The following is an 8,179-nucleotide window of genomic DNA, read 5'->3' as shown; positions in this document are numbered from 1 at the left end:
ATAAATTGAGCAGCAATCTGAAAATTGTGCGCTGAGAATTTACAGTTGCTTTCATTTCATTTCCAGACTTCCTGTTTCTGCAGCACTCCTGAAAGGACCGTATCCCCTTATATTGATCCCTCAGATTTGCACAAAACCAGAAAACTGCACAAGCATTGCCCTCATGGTTCCTTCCAACTCTACAGTGATTCTTTGATTCTGTGATTCCACAAAATTCAAATACACGCAGGGGTGGACTACTCTGGTCGAATTCAAAAGGGGGGGGAGTAGATTAACATCTATACAGTACAGTGGTACCTTGGTTCTCAAACGCCTTGGTTCCCAAGCACCAAAAACATGGAAGTAAGTGTTCCAGTTTTCAAACGTTTTACAGAAGCCGAATGTCCGATGCGGCTGTTGGCTACTGTTTCCCGGGCGCCTGCACCAAGCAGAAGCTGCGCCTTGGTTTTTTAACATTTCGGAAGTCAAACGGACTTCTGGAACGGATTAAGTTTGAGAACCAAGTTTGAGAACCAAGAGTGGACATGTCCCTGGAGGGTTACATTTGCCCACTTTAAACCGTGTCCAAGGCAGGTGAACCTCTCTGCTTGCCTAGTCATGATCTCTTTTTCCCCCCTTTCCTTATTCTGAAGGCAACTGCCTCCAGGGACCAAAGGCAGCAATTACTTTGCGATATCTTGAGGGCATTGCAGTTGTGACACAGGCTATTTGCCGCAGAGCCCTGCATTTTATTTATGGGGCCGAGGTGAGCTTGTGCTTAATATCCATGTGTGTCTTATCTCCCCAAATCTGGCTAATGGGTGACATGTTCAGGACAGGGAAGGCCTTTTACTGAACTAGACTGTTTCCTGCATTAGTCTCTCAACTGCTCTCAATTAAACACTTAAAGGTTTATAGAGCACCGCACAGGGCAGGGAAAACTTCCAAGGCTATGTGAAGAACTCGTGACTAACCTCGCTGGTGGGCACATGACTGGCCGATTCAGGACCGGAAGACCTGAGACCTTGGGTACATAAAGCCACCTGAATTTCCCAGAGGAACAGAACATCTCCAGGAGAAGACATCCAGGACAGGAGAAGCATCACTGCCTTGTAAGTTGGAACCTCTTTATTCACTCTTAATCTCAGGGATGCGGGTTGGAAGCCCACGTTGGGCAAAAGATTCCTGCATTGCAAATGGTTGGACTAGATGACCGCACCGATCCTTTCCTGCTCTATAATTCTATGACTAGTTGGTTGGTTCCCATGTTTCAGAAGCCAGACTGACTTCAGCTAGAAGTCAGGCATTTAGCTTCTCCACTCACACACTGTGGAAATCCTCTTCTGGCTGAGATGTGGCCGGCCAGGAGTCCTTGCTGCTAACTTTCATACATCTCTTGACAGGCCTATTCAGTTGTTTAAATTTTCCCCTAAAGAGCCAGCCATTTCTTACAATCATTTTTTTTTAAAAAAAATGGTATCTTTATTGCACCTGCATACATTGTTGTATTCTGTCTTGATATTTTATGTGAGTGGGGGGGGGGGGTTATAAATAGTTTAATGATTTAAAAAACAACAACAGACTAATGGGAAAGAATACATTTGGTTTCTGGACTGAACATTAAGGTCTTCTGGTCGCCAGTGGGCTGAATCACAAAGCCCCTGCGATAGCCACATGTATCTCTTTCCTCCTGTTTCATTTTATCACTTTACTGTATTTTAAACTATACCACAGATTGTGTATTATGATAACATTACTGTACTGGTGTTATTATAATACACAATCTGCGGTACAGTCCCATGTTTTTATTCTTGGATTTTTCCTTTTTTAAAAAAACATGGCGTCATGACAGCCACAGACAGACAGCTGCTCTCTCTCTTCCCCCACCCCTGCTCTCTGCTCTATCCGATAAACGCAGAAGTTCATTAAAGGCTTGAATCTGAGATCTTGCTGGCAGAGCTCTTTGTAGATGCCAGGGTTTCTTGCATATCTGAGTTCACGTATGATGCATTGCTGTGGGAAATTTAAGTTTGCATCCCTCGGCCGCAGCAACTTGTGCACTCATGCCGTAACGACAGAGAAGCAGGGGAAGTGATGAAGATTGATTGATTGTGATGAAATGATGAAGATTGATTGATTTCTCAAGCTCCTCTGTGTGCAGAGAAGAAAAATGTGTACCTTTATATCCACAGGCTTTTTCCTCTGCGAATTCAGGACCGTGGGATTGGTTTCATATTTATTTAGCAAAGAACAGGTCACCATTTTTCCTTGAACCGCTCAAATCAACATTTAACATTGTATTTGGGTTGATTTAGGCCAGGGGTAGGCAACCTAAGGCCCGGGGGCTGGATACGGCCCAATCGCCTTCTCAATTCTGCCTGTGGATGGTCCGGGAATCAGCATGTTTTTACATGAGTAGAATGTGTGTTTTTATTTAAAATGTATCTCTGGATCTCTGGGTTATTTGTGGGGCCTGCCTGGTGTTTTTACATGAGTAGAATGTGTGTTTTTTATTTAAAATGCATCTCTGGGTTATTTGAGGGCATAGGAATTCGTTCATTCCCCCCCCCCCCCAATATAGTCCGGCCCTCAACAAGGTCTGAGGGACAATGGACTGCCCACAGCTGAAAAAGGTTGCTGACCCCTGGTTTAGGCTGCAGTCGGTTCACTCGGAAGTAAGCCCTACTGAACCCTGCCGGGCTTAATTCTGAGCAAAGACACATAGGATGAGCTGTTCGCTTTAAATGGTTCCCGTGTAAACGGTGTACTTGGACTGAAGATCACTTTTAAGAGGCATTTCCCTAGAACAAAAGTTAGAGGGCAAAATCTTCTGAAGCGGAGCAAAGTTTAGCAGGGCCAGCTTTTCTCCCTTGCTCTCTATCAAATCAATGCAGCAGCGCATGGGTGTTAGGAAAGCGGTAAGGTGAAAAATAGCCTGGTCGACTTTTTAACAGCTGAGCCCCTGTACATCAAACAGCAGCCCATAGGCAGAAAGAAACCAAGTGAAGGTTTTCCCAGCTCACAGGTGAAGTGATGGCTTAATTTCAGCATGCAGGCCTTCTGTTAAACACAAAGATACAAGGCTAGTTAACACGCAGGGAATTCTACGGAAGAGGGAGAATGCCACAGGCCTTTTTGCACCTTGTCTGTCTTAGGGCCGCAGTGATACATTTCACCCCCATTTCTCCAAAGCAGGTGAATCCAGGAAGCTGCCAAGATGTGTAGTTGCTGCTTTAGTTCGTGTTCGGGTCAGTTTTCTCTCTGGGACTGTTTTATGAATACAGTGAGGAGTTTCCTAAGGCCCTTGAAGCATATGCTTTTCGGGTTCGAAGGTAAGACCGGTGGTTTGATGAAAACAGCATCACCGTACACCAGCTTTCCCCAGCCTGGTTTCTTCCAGATGTCTTGGACTACAAATCCCATCATCCTTGAGAACTGGGGATGGTGGATGTTGTAGTCCGAAACATATGGGGGGGCCCAGCAGATCAGAGAAAGCTGCTGTACGGACACGGAATGTACTTCTAACAAAAACATACAGAACATCTCTGGTTGCATTTAAATGAGCTCATTTAAGGCTTATTTGTCTTGCTTAGCCTTCCCCCAATTAACCTCTCTTGTCCTATGCTGGCCTCATAGGGTTGAGTGTTGAGTGTTTCATTTCCACTTTTATTTTATTATTCTCCACTATACCTGGGAGCTGCCTTGTGAGGATGTAGTGCTGCAAAACATAGGATAGAAATGTTGTAAATAAAAGAATGCTCTCTAGAAGACAGGGCGAAACGTACGCTGTACGAAAAACAAATGAAAGTTTTCTCAATTGAGACGTGTGGAACACCAAAAGAGCTCGGAAAGAGCTGAAAAGCACCTCTCTGGCTACAAACACACCACCAGGCGCCAGGAATCTTCTGGTCCATTGCGGGCACCTGTCCCTTTGAGTAGGTCCTGATCTGTGCCACCAGAAACCAACCAAGCTTTGACTCCTGAGGAGACAGCAGCTGAACACCCCTTAGAGGCTCCACCAGTGGGAGAAGGGGCAAGGCATTCACCTGCCTGAGAGGAAGGAAGGAGCTGAGTTGTTGTCCCTCAGGGTGGTGAGACAGGGAGCCTCACAGAGAGGGAGGGAGATGCCCAGGGGATGTGTTGGGCAGGGCAAGCAAGTCATCTAAATAAGCTCCTCTGCAGAGATAGAGGAGGTTTTGAGTACATGCCTCTCTGGCAGAGGTTATCCTTAAGTGGTTCTCCTCAATCTCTGTTGGATAACGCCATGGAGGGAGCCCCCTGGTGCTATGGTGGAAAGGCACAGAAATCCCAGACTTGAGACTACCTAGGGCAAGGACATTGAGGCAGAAGGCCCTGGTTCTCCTGGAAGAGAGTCTCTCCTGGGGTCCTGAGAAAGCTGGCAGCTGAGCTTTACTTCAGCATTGACAATAGGACAGCATCCTTCACTGGACCTGAGGGGAGCAGGCTAGCTAGAAGCAGGCAGGGAGGAAGGGCAAGGCAGACTCTATATACTCCCATGACTTCGCCAAGAAGCTGGCAGAGGCCGATGGAAGTTGTAGGCCAAAACATCAGCAGTGCACCAGGTTGGCAAATGCTGCTCTGACACCTTGCTGCCCAAGGAACCTGCTTCCTTTCTGGGCCTCTGGCCTTTTGTGCTTCTCACATGTGTGTGGGTTTTTCCCCCCAGAAATGCCTGAGCGTCCTCTCGAGGCTCCCAAGCTTCCCAAGGTTGCTGAGAAGACAAAGTGAGGCGGGGCAGAACATCTGCTGGTTCCCTTCCATGATGGACTCGGCCTCCTCTTCTCCTCCAACGCTGGCAGAGCATGGATGGGTCTCCCCCTGACTGTCAAGGGGCTCTGTGATATTATGTTAGCCCCAAATTCCAAAGCAGAATAAAGCTCGTTTTGGATCTGAACCTTTGTGTCTGGCGGTTTCTTTTCCGGGCGAATTGTCTTGGGTGGGAAGCTGCGGGTGGGTTTTAATAATAGTAATAATAATAATAATAATAATAATAATAATAATAATAATAATAATAATAAATTTATTGTCATTGCCCCCTCTCGGGGACAACGAGATTACTTGGCTGCTCCATCCACCCAGGTAGGGCACTCCACACAGAATCAGAACAACTATAAAAACACTAATTAAAACAATACAGTATAATACAGCAAGGAAGATTAGATGACTTTCAAAGTCCAGGTTTCCCATTCAGGGCCGAGATCGCTCTGGAGAAGAAGCTGTTCTTGAGATGGCTCATTCTTGTGTTCATCGTCCTGTATCTCCGTCCCGACGGCAGGAGCTCGAAGAGACAGTGACCAGGATGCGATGGATCTTTTACTATGTCCAGTGCCTTTTAAGAGCCACAACAACGTGGTTTGGGTACAGGGAAGGTACAAGTTGTGTCCACTGCCCCTGTCCTTTCTTTAAAAGCAGATGGCCACAACTTGGGAAGCACAAGTTGTATCCAGCATGGTTATTTTTATTACAGTGGTACCTCAGGTTCCGGAGGTCCGTTCTTAACCTGAAACTGTTCTTAACCTGAGGTACCACTTTAGCTAATGGGGCCTCCCGCTGCCGCTGCACGATTTCTGTTCTCATCCTGAGGTAAAGTTCTTAACCCAAAGTACTATTTCTGGGTTAGCAGAGTCTGTAACCTGAAGTGTCTGTAACCCGAGGTACCACTGCATTTGTTATTTATTCAATTTCTACACTGCCCTTCACCGGAGATCACATTTTGATTTGCAATAGCAAAACACAAAGCTACATAACATAATAGCAAACAAAATAATACCCCCTCCACAGTTTTAAAGGCTGTAGATTGTTTAATTAGCCAAAGGCCTGGGAGAAGAGGAATGTTTTTGCCTGGTGCCCAAAGATATATCTCTAAGGCGCCAGGTGAGCCTCCCTGGGGTTAGCCCTCCTCAGAATAGGCTCACAGAACTTTAGACATGACTAATTTATGTTCATTAATGTTAATGGGCCTCCTCTGAGTTTAACTTAGTTGGATACAACCTCTAGGACTTTTTTTAAATTAAAAAAATCAAAATAATTGCACATCCTCCCATAATAAAATAATAATATTTTTTTATTATTTATATCCCGCCCTCCCCAGCCGAAGCTGGGCTTCTTCACCTCCTCCTCCTTCTCCTCCTCCTCCTCCTCCTTCTTCTTCTTCAAATTTTCATACCACCCTTCATCCAAAGATCAGAGCGCAGTTCACAACATAAAAATAAAAAATGAGAACACAAAATACATAATAAAAACAAGAGAACAGGGAAATATTTCATATTTCAGGCACATGGTGTTCCTATAAACACATTTGCTTCCAGGCCCTAAGCATATCACAGTACAGTGGTACCTTGGATTACATATGCTTCAGGTTACATATGCTTCAGGTTACAGACGCTGCTAACCCTACTCTGTTAGCCTTATACAGTGCTACCTCAGGTTAAGTACTTAATTCGTTCCGGAGGTCCGTTCTTAACCTGAAATGGTTCTTAACCTGAAGCACCACTTTAGCTAATGGGGCCTCCCGCTGCCGCAGGAGCCCGATTTCTGTTCTTATCTTGAAGCAAAGTTCTTAACCTGAAGCACTATTTCTGGGTTAGTGGAGTGTGTAACCTGAAGCGTCTGTAACCTGAAGCATATGTAACCCGAGGTACCACTGTATGCATATATAAGAATCTTACGTAAACATTTGTGGATAGGGTTACCATATTTCAAAAAGTGCAAATCCAGACACGAAAGCTGTTGAGCTTTTTTTTTTAGTTTGGCTTTCTATTTATTTATTTTTTTGCAAAATCTCATATATACCATATATAAAGTTTTTTAGCTATTTTAAAGGAATTTCGCCAAAATCTACACTTCCAACATTGGTTACCATACGTCTGGATTCCGCCCAGACGCTGTTTCTGAAAGCCGAAGCCCTGGACACAGAACTGCTCTTACACGTTTCCTGCTTTCCTCTCTAAACAACTCTCAAATAAGCAACATTAAGAAGTGAATAGAGAGCACTGTCTAGGGCAGGCATGGCCAAACTTGGCCCTCCAGCTATTTTTGGGACTACAACTCCCACCATCCCTAGCTAACAGGACCAGTGGTCAGGGATGATGGGAACTGTAGTCCCAAAACAGCTGGAGGGCCAAGGATGCATTCCAAGGCCACCTGGAAAACTCAGGACTGAGCTGAAATAGACATTTACCCACCTGCACAAGACGGCAGGTTACAGCAGATGGGGACCAGCTAAATCAGTCCAAGCTGTCTTCAATGATGATGCCCACAGCCTCATTAGTGGCCGCCTACATGATCTGGGCAGGACAGAAGAGTCTGGGTACATAAAGCCGCCTAGAGGATTAAGACATCACAAAGAGAAGACATCCAGGACAGGATAAACATCACAATCTTGTACGTTAGAACCACTTTGCTCATGTTGAGTAATGGGGAGAAGACTTGAGAGGCGAACACTATTTGCTCCAGAAGTATTAAAGATAAAGGTAAAGGGACCCCTGACCGTTAGTTCCAGTCGTGACCAACTCTGGGGTTGCGGCGCTCATCTCGCTTTATTGGCCGAGGGAGCCGGTGTACGGCTTCCGGGTCATGTGCCAAGCCGCTTCCGGATCATGTGGCTAAATCGCTTCTGGCAAACCAGAGCAGCGTACGGAATCGCCATTTACCTTCCAGCCGGAGCCGTACCTATTTATCTACTTGCATTTTGACGTGCTTTCGAACTGCTAGGTTGGCAGGAGCAGGGACCGAGCGATGGGAGGTCACCCCATCGCGGGGATTCGAACTGCCAACCTTCTGATCAGCAAGTCCTAGACTCTGTGGTTTAACCCACAGCACCACCCGCGTCCCAGAAGTATTAGGAAGTCTGAAAGCCAAATGGAATTCTTGTCTGGAGATAGAAAAGGATATAGGAAGAATTATTATAGAACCTGCTAGATTGATGGGATTGTTTTATTATCTACAGGTACCATTCATCTTACATGGTGGTTATGTTCCTGGTCATCGCATGTATAAGCCAAAATAGCGTGAAGCTGGAACGACCCATAGAAAACCTTTTAAAAATTGCCACACTTACCACTGAAGGATGAATGCACCTCTTAGTCTTTCTCTCCCTCACTGGATGATGATAGGAGTACCAGGAAGGTTGACCGGAAGCCAGAAGAAGCGCTAAGCTGTGGTTCATAACCAGAGATGG

General features: G+C 45.6%; 1 long non-coding RNA gene across 2 annotated transcripts; it reads left to right on the top strand.

Annotated features, from left to right (window-relative positions):
• Nucleotides 1-599: 599 nt before the first annotated feature.
• Nucleotides 600-4,874, top strand: LOC309365360. Of its 2 annotated transcripts, none has more exons than XR_014166051.1 (3): nt 600-1,091; nt 3,172-3,311; nt 4,667-4,874. It is a non-coding gene; the product is annotated as an uncharacterized lncRNA (long non-coding RNA). The 2 variants fall into 2 exon arrangements; XR_014166052.1 differs by lacking the exon at nt 600-1,091 and adding an exon at nt 2,602-2,897 and having other exon boundaries at nt 3,175-3,311.
• The last annotated feature ends 3,305 nt before the right edge of the window (nt 4,875-8,179 follow it).

The sequence above is a fragment of the Podarcis melisellensis genome (assembly GCF_964234715.1).
Source record: "Podarcis melisellensis genome assembly, chromosome: 2".
Classification (NCBI taxonomy): domain Eukaryota; kingdom Metazoa; phylum Chordata; class Lepidosauria; order Squamata; family Lacertidae; genus Podarcis; species Podarcis melisellensis.
This window is presented reverse-complemented; position numbering and strand designations above follow the sequence as displayed.